The 15,869-nt window shown below is 35.0% G+C and overlaps 1 protein-coding gene across 1 annotated transcript in view; it reads right to left on the bottom strand.

Annotated features, from left to right (window-relative positions):
- Positions 1 to 14,612, bottom strand: part of LOC145684761 (uncharacterized) — a 35,700-nt gene extending 21,088 nt beyond the window's left edge. The window contains exons 1-3 of the mRNA XM_081757133.1: positions 14,518 to 14,612; positions 11,940 to 12,089; positions 6,623 to 6,753 (exon numbers count right to left, since the gene is read on the bottom strand). The gene's annotated coding sequence lies outside the window, so the exon portion shown is untranslated. The remainder of the gene's footprint in view (positions 1 to 6,622; positions 6,754 to 11,939; positions 12,090 to 14,517) is intronic.
- Between the last annotated feature and the right edge of the window lie 1,257 nt (positions 14,613 to 15,869).

The following is a 15,869-nucleotide window of genomic DNA, read 5'->3' as shown; positions in this document are numbered from 1 at the left end:
GTACTCACGCATTTGTTAGGAATGCGTCAAGAAGAATGATGACACCAGAGTAGTGATGGGTAAATTCCCGCGAAGATTCCCAAAATGGGAATTTTTCTGAGAATTTATGTACAGTCACAAAGAAAATTGCATTCTATTACTATATTGTGATTCCAAAGTTAAATTCGTTTTCACTTATCACAGTATATTATTACTGTTGTCTCCAGAGGATTCTTTAAAATGTATATTCTTAACGATATTATTTTATTAACATTCTATTATATTTAGAGAGTACACATAAAGGTATATTTACTTACAATATGTTCTATGCAAGTAAATATGTGAAAAAAATAGTATAGCAAGTACACATAATTTTACACCGTTAAACAGTTTAAATTTATATGTAAGTGGATTTTCTAAACTTGACTCTACTACTGATATTATAAACATTAAATTTTTAAATGTTATAACCAAAGTAGGTTAGGTAACTGCCAGAACACACATGTCTCAGCATTTTATCAACATTTCCGCATACATATTTATGTTCACAATATTTGAAAGATATCGACTTATCTTTATAATTTTGGACGTAACATTGCCACACACGACCATTCTTCCTACCCAGTGGTGTATTTACGATTTTGTTTCGAGGGGGGAGGGCTTTGCTAACTTTCGGGGAGAGTTTTGCCTGGAAATGTGAAAATTTTGCAAGATATTTCATTTACTTTACTATAGTAAGTAAGATTTCGGGGGGGGGGGGTTAAGCCCGGAAGCCCGTCCTTAAATACGCCACTGTTCCTACTGTTCCACTGTTCCATAAATGAAAATAAATTAGTCGTGTTGTTCTTATAATTTGGAAGATAAAGTAAAGAAATGGAAATAAATTCCTTCCCGGGAATTTATGTGCCAGGGAAAAATCCCGGGAATAAATTTATTCCCATTTTTTATTTTTCTTCCCACCGGGATATTCCCACTGCCCATCACTACACCGCAGTAGTGATCCCTAACTACTAGAAAGAGAACAATTATATTTGAAATGATTTCTTAATTGAATCCAACGATGAAGCGTCACTCCAAAAGTAAACATGAGAGTTTAAGAAAGCTGCAATGTTGTGTCCCAATACTTGAAAAAAGAAATTGCTTTACATAAAATCAACACTTACAATAGTTTAATTATAATGTATTAAAAGCTTAAATAATTTTGCTTAGGCAAGAAAATGCTGAAATTGTAAACAAAACTATCAATAGAAATAACATATATGAAAGAGCAGCAACTACAACGATGTAAAGGTCAGTGGTGTTTAGCACAGCTCCTCGAATCAAAATACAAACATTGCATGGCAAGGTATGCAAAATACGATGGTTAGTACAGAATTGGTAATTTAGCAACTAGTTTGCAATAACTCAAATTCACGTGAAATAATAAGCTTTTCCACAAGGTGAAAAGTTGAGTAACAACCAATAGTAAATAAAAAAAATTACACCAGAAACACCAAGAAGTTTTCAAGATAGCTTCCAACAGTTGTACTAATTGCTCTCTTTCTGTTATTTTTTTCGAATTCGTTGTTCAGGCTCATGCTAATGGCTTTTGTGCCACGTGAAGTGTGTGTGTATGCATGCGGGAGCGGGGGCAGACAGGTTCGCAGGCTTTCCCGTTTTCTTTTAGTTTCTTCATTCCATCATTTTTTCATTCTCATCATCACTGTCTTCTTTAGCGTACATAACAACCATGCGACGTAAAACTGAAATATTTCACTTCATTTTCTAGACTTGTGTTTATTCATTATTCAATAATAAATAATAATGCGGAGGGGGTGGATTGACATTTTATTAATTGGTTTAAGAAATTCAGAAAAGACAACATTCTTAGTGAATAAAATATATTGATTCAATGTTTGTACGTATTCAATTTCTATACCTATAATGTGTGTTAGAAAGGTGATGAATTTTATTACTCCTTCAAAATAGTACTCTTGGGTAACTACATAGCGATGGTTGTCTCCTTAGGAATCCTGGTAGGGTTCTGCTGAAATACCTTTCAGCTCGTCGGTTACGGGCTTCTGAATATGATCCAAAGTACCAAAATTACTTGTATCAAGCCTTTTCAAGTGCTTTCTAAGCAAGAGGAAGTGATATCCGGCAAATAGGAAGGCGGAGAAACCAGAGGAAGTCTTTTCTCCCCCCCCCCCAAAAAAAAATGGAAGACTGCAGTGTGACATGGTTCTTTCGATCCTTCTTGACGCACACTTTTCTCATATCGAAATTCTGTGTTAGAATTTCATGGACACTAAACACGTTCAAATGCAACTCATACTGATCGTTCTTACTGTCAATCTAACTCTCTAACGATCTAACCTCACAAGAGACTTCACTCTTTCCATACTGTCATCCGTTTATCATGTTGATGGCCTAACCGCACGAGATTCGTCTCTTTTTTGTTTTTTCCTTATGAAGAGTACTTGTGCCAACTGAACACTGTATCCTGGATAGGGAATGTTCTTCATAAGTCCTTTGTAACTTTTCGTAAGTCACAGTAGCGGTTTCGCCAAGCTGTGCACAAAATTGTATGAAACACCGTTGTTCAAACTTTTACTAGTTAATTTTCGTAATGTGCCTCACAAACACAACTTCATTTCAAATACTCAGCAATCGTGGACTGCAATCGAATTACCTACACTCTTCCGGTTTATGTGATAAGCTGCTTCCGGAGCCGCTGATAAGCTGTCATAAATTAGTGGATTGCGTACAAAAGAATGAAGCGATGTCAGATGAAAAATTTTCTCACTTCTGTTATTTTGGGAGAACAGACGGCATAACCACTCGAACAACTTCCAAAAGAAGAAAGGTACAACTTACAAGAAATGTGTAAGAAAGGACAGCGAAATACCCGTATGAAAGATCAAATAAAATTATCAGAAGTGAGCTTTCAAAGTCAGAAAATGCAGAGGAAACAACACATAAAGATATGAAGAGGAGTAGACAAGCTATGTACTGATTTCGAAGAAAACTCAAGCCTGTTTATCCGCGAAATATAACAGATACTATTGAGCAATCGGTTGAAAGACAATATGAGATTACTCAAAATGGAGAAAAGTTTATGTTTGTAAACGACGAAGCTAAGATTATCGTCCTAACTGATAAATAGGTAATATCAGTTACGTGCATATTCTCACTGTAAATAATGAAATTTACGTATATGTAGTACTTAGTTTCGGCTTAAGGAAGGGCGCGCATCAGGAGGGCAAGGTGGAGCGCTCGCCCCCCTAAGAGAAAATTATACTTGGGAATATCGAAAACCCAATAGAATTTTTACATTAGTTACAGCAAAATTTGAGACTATATTTGAAATGTCGCTTATACTTGACCCCCCTTGGAAACCACAACATGGGCGTCCTTGGGCATAAGACATTTCAGGGTCCTTGTCATTATAATAGACGTTTTTGTTCTAGTTTTTCATATGAGCAAAGGTACATCATCACACGTGGTTTTTCGTGAAGAAGTGTTTGTCATTGTTTCTTAATCCGTTACAATTGCAAGCAATTTTACGTTTTGTGCGCCATTTTAGTTCTGTTAAGGGAGTAATCTTGAAGGGTGAAAATAGCCATAACTGACAGACACATTGAGGCTTTAATAATCAACCAATTACAATCAACCATTTCGTCCATTTCCGATTATATATATACATAGTTAATTTGAGATTGTTTCTTTTTCCTTTCTATCTTTATTTCAAACTTACAAGTTTTTCTTGTTTAATGAGTGTTTGTATCTCCCGTTATCAGATTTTTATAATAATTTAACTGTACTATTAATGCTAATACAGGGTGTCCGAGAAGTCCTTCCCTGATTACAGAAATTGATAACTCAGGCTAGAAATAAGATAGAAATATGAAACTGGTGTTGAATTGTTTACAAACTATAAAAGTTTTTGTCTGTGTTAGGTTTGTTCTGTTTTACCAAGTCTCAATTTTGTTTGTTTTAGGTTTGTAGTACGTAAGTAAGAAGCCCAAGAAGCCATGCCAACCAACCAGGAGAAGGCACAGTGTGTCCTGTGGTACCATGAGACACGATCACCAACCACGGTGCAGAGACAGTTCCAGATAACATTTGTGAGGACTCCACCTGATGTCAAGAGCATTAAAGCCTGGTATGAGAAGTTCAAGAACACAGGGTCGGTTGCTGACCTTCCGAGGTCTGGTCGACCAAGAACCTCAGCAGACACGGTGGAGGCTGTGCGGCAGTCTTTTCTGAGAAGTCCTAAGAAATCGGTGCGCAGGGCCTCACGTGAATTACAGATGCCAAAAAGCTCTATCCATGACATTTTACACAAACGTTTATTGTTTCGTGCTTACAAAGTGCAACTCGTTCAGGCCTTGTTGCCCGACGACGGTACACGTCGATATGACTTTGCGGTCGAAATGCTATCACGTATTGAGGACGATAATGGTTATCTCAGACGAATTGCCTTTTCCGACGAAGCGACATTCTTTGTCAGTGGAGTAGTGAATCGCCATAATGTACGCATTTGGGGTTCAGAACCCCCCAGGGAGGTCAGGGAGTTCACCAGAGGCAGTCCAAAGGTGAATGTTTGGTGCGCGTTATTGCATGATGGAAATTGAATATCGCCTAGATGTGCTACGTGCTACCAAGGGTGCTCATGTGGAAGTGTACTGATGTGACCAAAACTTTTATAGTTTGTAAACAATTCAACACCAGTTTCATATTTCTATCTTATTTCTAGCCTGAGTTATCAATTTCTGTAATCAGGGAAGGACTTCTCGGACACCCTGTAGAATTATAATGCAATTATAGTAACAACAGTTTCCGTTTGGTTTTAGAGATTTATGTGTGAAACAAGTGATGTTGAGGTTTATATTGACGGCACTTTATGTATACTCCTTATCATTTGCAACAATTGTATACTATTCACACGTACGAAAATGGATTTTCCTCTATGGTATGTGTTTTTGCTAGGGAAGGATAAACAACCTTATAAAGTAATATGGGAAATGATAAGTAGTTTAGGGACTGGAATAAATTTGAGATCGATTCATGCAGACTTGGGAAGCGCAGCTCACGAAAGTATCAAGGAGATGTTTCCAGAATATGAGAACATTGGTGTCCATTTGACTTGGAACAATCTTGGTGAAGAAAGATCTAGGGCAAGTTATATCGAGAGTACTTGAACCTGTAATCTGAATTAGGTAGGTAGCATACCTGATTTCACTTCAAATATAAAGTTAATTCTTTTGGGACGTCACTTTCAATACCAGATAACAAATCACGAAAGTTGTAAATTGTCATTATTATTATTATAGATTATAGTTCAGATTAAAAGTCATAAATTACCACAAGAGTGTAATTTAACTTTCTTAAAATTGTATTTCACAGGGATGTATTTAAAGTCCTTTACTGCTTTCTCGTATTTCCGTTCAACGGAAGTAAGGAACAGACAATGAAGGTCTTCAGTTTCCTGACTACGTACTTGAAATTTATGTCGAGAAATTACATCTTAGCAGGTACGTAAAACGTATTTTGTTTTCATAATCAAATTGTGAAATGTTATGTTTCGAAAGAAAACTGAAATTTTAAACTACCTAGGAACTTCAAATGTGGCAGGTAGTAGGTTCTCGCTAAGAGGGAATGTTAAGGAGGGGTAGTAAAATTACTTATATATATGATAGATTATGTTACTCTTTCCCTTTATTTCGTGCTTTAGAGCTGTTGATGTCGTCTATTATTATTATTATTATTATTATTATTATTATTATTATTATTATTATTATTATTATTAATGAAGAGACATAACTTCATAGTAAAAAAGTATCAGGAACTTCATAAGTTCTGTGTAAGTTTTTGGTATTGAGAATATAACACAGGACGTATTAAATTTCTGGAAATTGTAAGGTTAATATTACAACCAAGTAAATGTTAAAACCTTGATGGAAATATCAATAGTGACTTACTATATTATGAAAATTGTATCTTGACTTGCTACATCTACTGGTCAAATTACAACTGTTTACTTGTGGTTAAAAAATATTTTATCGGACAGGGGTACAGAAACAATTTTGTATAACAATTAATTCATATTCATAAATGAAGTTACAATATATGTAACACAAATAGCTTATCTTGAAAATACCCAGGAAGAGTATTTGCTGGGGAGGTGAGTTTTCCGGAACGTATTTTTGAAACGACCTTTAATGCTCATACTTTATTAATAAATATTTTGTTTATACAGCATGATCCATAAATTTGGTACAGATGCTTAAAGTATATGGTGTATGCATGTGGCGACCGGGCAAACACTACAATATTTATTGTGAGTGGCAGCGAAGTCTTTGACCACATCGGCGAGTTGGTAGCCATCTTGAATCCAAGTCTATTTTTGTAAATAAGAGGGAGTTGTGTGTGGTATCAATTGGCATTATCACAAGCTCGGAGAAACTATGGTAGCTAATAATTTTTGGCAGATTTGACCTGTTCAAAAATATAGCGTATACCAACTGAAAAGATAAACTAGAGCACATAGTTTTGTGCCGCTTCCTCACCCCTCAGTTATTATCTATTCTTCATACTTTTGCCAATGGTTATAATTTTCATAAAAATGTAAACTTATCTAGTGTCTCTTAGTGCTAAATACCTGGTAAACGTGCTTTGTGCACACAGGGTTCCGGGTTGAATTTCCGGTGGGTATACTTTGTTCGGATGCAAATTAATAATCGTTAGGATCGCTCTTTAGAGGAGAATAGTAGGCTCCTTCCCATATAAACTCTGCAGTGAAAAGAAAGGAACAAAATCAATTACCAAAAAATAATCTATGTACGAAGCATAACATTTTATGTACATTCACTAGAATATAATTCTTGCCTAACATAAGTATTTACAATATAGTAACCGAAAATTACAATTTCATGAATGAAATAGGTGTAATTAGTGGAGTAATGCTTGTGGCTGGAATTCTGTAGGTAAAATAAAATAAAATCTTGAATTTTAACGCTCACGATTACACCCAATGTTACAAGAAGTGAATTCACTATGTGTTCATCAAAGTAATGTTAGAGGCTACATTCTCCCCGCATTGATTTTCCAGATCTGAAAATTGCATATATAGTTTAAATATTAGGAATTCCTTATCGCTAAGGGTGTAGCCTTAATGGAGCTTGTATAGAGGTTATTACATCATTGTACACTTGCATTATACAGTATATCCTATTTTATCATTAGGTGACCTTAAACCCTTCTACTATTGCTCATAATTTTCAAGACCAACAATACGTATATCACATTCCTTCAGCTCTTTTTGAAAGTCGATGAAAGCGCAAGGAAATAAATGTTGTTCAAATGCTACTTTGAAGAACCTGAAGGTTTATTGGGGTTTCAGAGTTGAACTTTTAAAAGAATGTTGACATCCTGTAATTAGTATGTGAATCCAACGAATGTGTCCAGATTTAGAAAATAATAAGATCGGACTCTCAGCAAACTGGCATTATTTGATAATGTCGTTATTCATGCCAACGAGAAAAAAGTCTATAGCTTTTAAAGCTTTTAGTCTTTTCCTTTAAAAACTGGAAATTCATACAAGAAGTTACTAGCGTACTACATAACTACAAGTAAAAGATGGGGCACATTGTTTTACTTTCAAGCGAGAAAAGGGAAGAACAAAGTACAGTAATGGTGAAAAACCGAATTCGCAATTTCAGCGGATTTACAGGTTTCATGGTCCATAGATACTAAAAAGTTTTTTTTCGACATTTATCTGTCTATTCATCCTGATGCACATTTCCTTAGAGGCTATAACTGTTTTCTCCCGATTCCTAAAAATAGGAAGAGTTTAATGAAAGGATTAAGATTAGTATTAGGAATTAGATTTCTAGGCTTGCAGCATCTATGGTCATGTTAGCTTGTCACAGTTAACTGAAAGTTAAATATAAAAAGTGTGATTTTCTTTAAAACGGTTAGATCGATGTTGTTTATATTTCATTACATAGCCATCATTTTTCTGGTTGGCTATGTATCATATTTGCGATTGACAAACTTTATCACATCATCATCGGTAAAGCAAAGCTGGATGATATTTTTGCCAATTGCCAACGTTTCAACTGAATCACTCTAGCGATTTAGGATAGAATGCATAACCATCTATTGAGAAATTGGGTAACATAAACATTACAATGAGATGGATTTCAAGAAGTAAGTCTTTCCTCAAATGATAACGAACATAATAGTTCCAAGACTCCTAAAATTTAAATCATACATATAAACCAACAACAAGAACAATCATTGATAATGAGGACCTTCGATGGATACCTGAAGAAGACGAGGCCTCACATAAGCCTACTAACTGGATCAGGGATGGAAACGGCACTGGCGGTATCGAGACACTCTATGAGAGAATGTAAGTGTCCCGTAGACATTCATCTACTTAATCACAATGGGGAAACATGTTGTAAGGTATGTGTCGTAAGGAACTTTAATATTATGATACTAGTTGACTTCCTTGTTAGGAACTTAAAAAATATTAATTATATATGATACATATATCCATATTGTATCTTGATAATCTTGGAGTGCACGCTCTAATTTATGTGATGTATTTGTCATTGATCCGATTTATCAGAGAGTTGTAGAACGAAAATTCAGAGTTACAAGAATAGAAATATGGAAACTATATCTTAATCCGACTGTTTGGAATAACCTTAGTGAAGTGGTTTGTTATGTATTTACCGTGCATTGACTGAGGATGTAAACATCTCTAATATTTTGTTATTACGACATCCTCATTGTGTTAATGATTAGCTGGTTGGGGTTGTAAGAATTCCATCGTTTTACAGAGGATATCATCGATGATTTACTGGATACCATGCCACATAGGATGGAAACGTTACATGCTGCCAACAAATGTTCGACCATTTTAATTTCAGCATCAGGAATGGTTCCTTCTGTGCATTGGCACGTAGGAATAGCCACAGGATTATTTTTTGAGTGACTAATTTGGTCGGAGTAGTATATCGTCGGCGGCAATTCAAAACCTGCTATGTGCATTTTGCAGGAGAAGCGAAAAACAGTATCCTGGTTAGCTTTTTGGCTTTATAAAAGTGATGTTATAAGTAATATTTGATGCTGCACGTAACTGGTACCTTCTCAAGTTACTTATCAAGTTGATTATCATGTTGGAGTTAGTGGGTAAAAATGGGTTTATATGGAAAACTGAACCACTGAAAATGGCAAGTACAAAGGTTCCTACTAAAAAATCTGCATGTGAGGACAGGAGCTCAAGGTATCGCCTCGTAACAGAGAGAACCATCCGAGTGTTTCTTTGTATTCTTATCACCAGATATTTTAGATGCGTCACACAAACGAATAAATCCAAAGGAAGAATGTTAACATAAAAAAAAAATTCTACTTACGGTGACGCGCGCAAAGAAGAATTAAAGGCTATCGTCAGACTTCTGATACTAACTGGAGCTATGAAAAATAATAGTTTGAATGCTGATATATTATTCGACACTAACTCATGTGGAATTAAGTACTGAGCATCAATTTCTCTAAAACAAAATCCAAGTTTCTTTGATGATATAAGAGGCGATCGCATTCAGGAATTGGATTTAGAGGGAACTGCCCATTCAAAATGTGTTCGCCCAGCAAACCTAATAAATATCACATAAAGTTATTACGCTATGTGACAATGCTATCAAACACATGGTGAATGCCATGCCATATTTATAAAAATGCTTTACTTCACCTGGGCAGGCTGTTACACTTTTTTCTGTTAGAACAATACTTATTCCAAAGGATGGCTATAACTGGAATATAACATTCGACAACTGATTTGCGTCCATCCCTTTTGTCAATTGAATTGCTCCAAACAGACAAACTGACTACCAAGAAAAGTAAACAACAGTTGCGAAGCCGCGGTGGTTCAGTGGTAGAGCGCTCAACTCTGGTGGATGGGGTTCTTGGGTCGATGCCAGCTCGCGTCAAGTAAGCTTTGTGGAGGATAAACACGGTATGCTGGGTTTTATCGGGGTTCTCTTGTTTCATTTCACTTTCTTTATTCCACTATTTTACCCATCTCTCGTCATCACCGTCTCCTTTAATCTAGCCGGCAAAACGTGGGACGTAAAACTTAGAGATTTCATTTCATAAACCAAAGTTGCCTAGTGAGTTCACATGTGCCTAGTTGAACAAGCGAAAGGAAAGATTTTCATGTTCCTATTCAGTGAAAATCCAACAGCTGTATTATTCAAGGCAAAACAGAATAAAAGTTATGTTAATTTCCACAGTTCGTGATGACAAGGCTCTACACTCTAGCGAAAAGCCCGAAATAATTATAAATTTACAACTGTACTAAGGATGCAGTTGATATATTTGATCAACTTTGTCTATCAACAAATTGGGATAAGAAAACGAAACGATGGCTAATGTGGTACTTCTATAACATGATTAATATTTCCGTAATTAACTCATTCGCAGTTTACATCGACAATGTTCATCAAAGCAATAGCTTGCTTTCTGCAACATCTGAAATGAAGCCATTGAATCGTTTTCAATTCACGGAGTCTCTATTTCATAAATATTAATTCGATGGATGAAGATCAGATTTGCAAGAAGTACAATTCCACGTACAGTGTCTGGAGCGATCAACAGCTGCATTCAGAACAAAATTTTACCGGGACTGTCAGCAGAAAATCAAGAAACCACATCTAGTGGTTCTAAGATGGGGAAATGGGAGCATTGTGGGCACTGCCCTTAGCAGAAGAAAAAAAGATGACTAATACGTTGTGCTCAAAATGAAAATTTGAAGTGAAAATCATCCTCATCAAGTGAAAATTTGTCAGCATTATCGTGAGTAACAATGAACTGGATGGAAAACAGAGATGATCTGTTGTATCATTTAAAGGGGAAGTTGGTAAGTTTGATATCTTTTGAGTCATTTAGTGAAATAATCACCATTAGTAATTCCCCTGCTCTTTTCAGTGTGAGTGTTATTCATTTGCTGACACGAAATCTGTAACTCATATGGACTAATTCATAGTAAACATATACGGCTGTTTTGTGACAGAAAATTGTGTTTAAAATTTTATATTAATTTCTATTGGAAGCTATAAATTTTATATAAATGAAAACACACTCAATTATTTGAAATAAATTTTACTTTTTTGATAACACGTAATTTTGACGTTCGGTTCCTAATAAGCTTTTACTAAATTGGGTTCCAGATCTAGGGTTAATAATCATTGCATAATTATACGATGCAACAAAATTTGAGAGACAAATAACATACAAATGAAAAGGTAATTTAATGAATGAAAAATATAGATTTTTCCGCAGCTCCACCCTTTCCCTGTGTTGAAGGTTCACCTCTTAAAGAGGATGAAAAAAAATATAAAGAAGTATCCTTTTTGAAATATCTCATGTAACTTTCTTATTACTTCTATTCAACTTCGTATTCACTCATAATTTATTATAGCAACATATTGTAAAATTATCTGTTTTTCGTTCAATAATAGTCTGAACAATATTAATAAAAAATCTCCAGATAAGACATTATTTATAATTACCATTAAACAAATTAGATAACCTCTTGACCAATGTAATTTGTACATGCAAATCTTTGCAAATTTAAAATGGTTGCAAATAAACTATCCTTACATCGCATAGTTTATTGGTATTGTTATGAGGGATTCACAATAAGGCCAGCAAGTAAATTAACATTCTCATCAAAATCAATCTGCAGTATTTATGAAGTTACAAAGAAAATTGATGTGACTAAATTTCTATTATGTCTGTCTCTTGTTTATGCTGTTCTCATTAATGACCAATTTTTTTGATCTTAAAGTTATATAACTCAAGGCAATACACGTGGCTGTACACAGTGGTAATTTCAACATTTTCCCCGGGAGATTTTCAGTACACGGAGAGTGAAAAGTAGTACTGCGAAATTACTGGTAACTCACCTTGAGCACAACAGGAGATTGAGTGCAAGAATCTTGTCCCCCATACAAGAATCTTGTCGATCAGCTGGAAAACACACCTCCCTTTGCGCCACTTCCACAAATCATCACTGACAGTACATAAAAGATTGAAGTAACGTTTACAAGTTGTTACTGGAATAATAAGTTAATGTTTCTATTACTGCAACATACGAATGATTAAAATGAAACCAATTTTATAGTTAGCAGATGCAAAAAATGTCACTTTCAGGCAAGGAACAGGCCTTAAGCATCAATATATATCTTATCTCTTTCGGGGCCGTGGTGGCTCAGTGGTGGAGCGTTCATCTGTGATGTGTGGGATCCCTGATTCGATCCCAACTCGTGCCAAGTGAGCTTGGTAGTGAACAAACACCGCGTGTGGGGGTTTTCTCGGGCTTCTCCCGTTTCCTCCCACTTTCTTCATTGCACCATTGCTTCATTTCTCATCATAACCGTCTCCTTTAGCCTAGCCTGCATAACCGTGGGGTGTAAAACGGAAAGATTTCATTTCATTTTTTCTGATCTCTATCAGATAATCAGAGATACTCAAACAACGAACTGGCCATAAGCTAGTCAAATGGTTATTATGAATGTTCGTGGATTTTGTGATCCCAAACTTGATGCTTATTTAGGCCATAAATTTTTGTTGATGCAATATCATGAGGAATTTGAAGAAGTATTCAAGAAAGCAAGAAATAATGACTTTACGAGAGATATATATACGAGTCTTACACGTTTAGCTGCACGTGTGCCGTAGCTGTCTATAGGATACAATGCTAGGTTCAATTCACTCTATTTAAACACAAATATGTAAATAATGAAAGAAGGAAAGAAAGAAAGAAAAAGTAAATGTTGAAGTGGGAAAAGCATGATTTCTTTCTCATTTATAAAGTTCAAACTTTAACATTTGACTGTTACAAACTTATGAATTAACACCGTTGTCATACACAAATGTAGATATTTTATACGATATTAAAATATGTTACTATCCGTATTGAAATAAAAAATGTAGATATACAGGTAAATGTATAGGCTTGGAAATTCTGCGTTGGAACAAAGACCAGATACCTGTTCTATTATCATTTTATATACGCAGCATTGAATATCAAAGTGAAACTCTTTCAATTTTCTTAAGTGTATTCAATATCAGTCAATATTATGCCAACAAACAAACAAACAAAGAAAATTACGTCAATAAAACAGAACTGAATAGCTATCGTATTGCACAATCAACTATATTGAAAGGAAGAGATCAAAAACTGCAAAATCACATCTCCTTACATATAGTTGGTATGTTCTTGATGATATAATACGTGTACACTCAATCTTGCTTGAAAGAAAACACGTATAGTACGCTTCAGCTTGCATCTGACAAACAGGTAGAAGTTCATCGTACTGCAGACGATATAAGATGAAGGTATTTGCTTATAATGAGCTTACAAATAAAAGCTTTTACTTTTCAAACGTTGTAGGTTTCCTAAGAATTAAGATAAGACGTAAATTACAGTTACGAAAAGAGGTAGATAATAACCTGTTCCGTTCTTTTCATGAAGGAATCGCCATTAATAGACGTAATAACATCTTTATTTATTTTTTGCCTATCAGTTAACATAGTTATAAAAAGCAGAGCTTGTTTATCTATGCTTATTTCTTATTTCGGAATCTACGTACAGTCCTACGATCAATCCATTAACTATATTCAATCTTCCATTCCCAGTCAAGTTGCTTGTTGTAATCCCCTTTCTCTGAAATTAATAATAGAATATCATATTGTCCTAAAACAATTCTAGCTATTTCTTAGTTTTGAATCTCTGTTTAGTACTATAGAACAGATGTATTCATATCAGAGCCCAATATAATACCTAATTCTCTTCGTAACAGTTTTTGTATAATGTTCGAAATCTTCCAAAACTTGGAAACTACTCGTACATTAGTACGGTCATCGTTCCATTAAATGTTTTTTGATTGGTATGTGTCAATAAATTGATGACCAGAATGATGTAGTCTAAAATTTCAAAAATTCATGATACTTCAAATGCCTCTTCGCATTTGAATGGCTAACACCCGTGTTTCCTGTGAGTGTGGTTTCTGGTTCCATTCATAGTAGGGGTGCTTGACTTGGATGCAAATCCCAACAATACTTCGAATCCCACTTGAAAACTTGATTCATCCTCTACAATATTGCTGATATTAAAGGGAAATTAAACTAGAATAAACAAATCAACATTTATTTCGTTCCATTGAATTATATTTATCCATTTACATATTTTATGTCTCGAATGAACAATAGTTCTCATTTTGGCGTACATAATAAATGTTAAAATATATATGAAGTTGCTTGTCCTATATTGGAAGTTTTATATAAAAATAATTAATTTTTAGCTTATTAAACATTTTTCCTAAACCTAATTTTGTCACTAGTTGATATTCATGCCAAAGCAAAGTAACAGAAAATATTAAAATACTTTTGTGGAAGTTATGCACATCTTTATCATTAAAATGCTAATTGTGTAATTAAGTTTTTGTAAATATTCGAATAAAGCGACACTTTTGTACTTACTGAAAATACTTTTTATTCATTCGTATTCGTGCCTTAAGACTGTATAGAAAAGTTTATCTTTCTGATTCATATTGTTACTCAACCTGTCCATATTCTGAAATAAAAAGTTCAAGAGTATGGATAAATTGCCTTGAATGTGATAATATTTATTATATGTGATAAATCTTTAAATGTTTCGTAAAATCATGATTCTTATAATTACTAAGTAAATAGAAGGAACGGAATAAATTCATACATCAAAAGAAATTTAATTTAACTATTTATAATGGTATACTAGGAAACTCCATGTAACGTGGGTTCCTGTCACCACGGCATGGCGCGTCCTCAGGTTGCGGATCGAGGAGAAGGCCTCTAGATATAGAGGTTAGCTGCGAATATACTGAATAAGCAGTCGCGGACAGCCGACTAGGAGTGGTCCTCCAGCTTGGGGGTTTCGGTAGGGCCAACAACCTCATCCTGTAAAAAAAAAGCACTTGTTCAGAAATATTCACAAAAGCCTCGGACAAGGACTGATAACTTGGCACGACCTCAGTAAAAGAAAATGGACATGAGATTTGGAACATGGAATATTAGGAGTCTTTATAGGGCAGGCGCGTTAAAATCCGTAACGAGTGAGTTAGAAAAATACAGGATGGACGTAGTAGGAGTTCCGGAAGTTAGGTGGGAAGGAAATGGATCTGTGAATTCCGGAAATTTTACGTTCTTTTACGGGGAAGGAAATAAAAAATCACCAGTTAGGAACAGGGTTTTTCGTTCATAAACGTATATTACCAGCAATTAAACGGGTTGAATTTGTTACTGACAGACTTTCTTTTATTACTCTTAAGGGACGGTGGTGTGATATTATTGTTTTAAATGTACATTCCCCAACTGAAGATAAGGATGACGATATAAAAGACAGTTTCTACGAAGAAATGGAACGGATATTTGACCAACTCCCGCGATACCATATGAAAATTCTATTAGGGAATTTCAATGCGAAGGTAAGACGAGAGGATATTTTCAAACCGATTATAGGAAACGAAAGTCTGCATAAGGAAAGTAATGACAACGCTGTTAGACTCATGAACTTTGCAACATCCAAAAACCTAATCGTGAAGAGTACAAAATTCCCACATCGCGACGTCCATAAATACACTTGAACATCACCAGACGGGAAACACATAATCAAATTGATCACGTTTTAGTAGATAGAAGAAGACAATCTAGCATAATTGATGTCCGGTCGTTTAGAAGGGCTGATTGTGATACTGACCACTACCTGGTAGCAGCGATAATACGAGAGAGGTTATCGTTGAATACAGGTAATATTCATTGCCCGAAAATGGAGAGATTCAATTTAAAGAAATTAG

Source organism: Thermobia domestica, chromosome 5 (genome assembly GCF_964235325.1).
Source record: "Thermobia domestica chromosome 5, izTheDome1.hap1.1, whole genome shotgun sequence".
Classification (NCBI taxonomy): Eukaryota; Metazoa; Arthropoda; class Insecta; order Zygentoma; family Lepismatidae; genus Thermobia; species Thermobia domestica.
The sequence above is the reverse complement of the archived record's forward strand: the minus strand, read 5'-3'. Positions and strand labels throughout refer to the sequence as shown.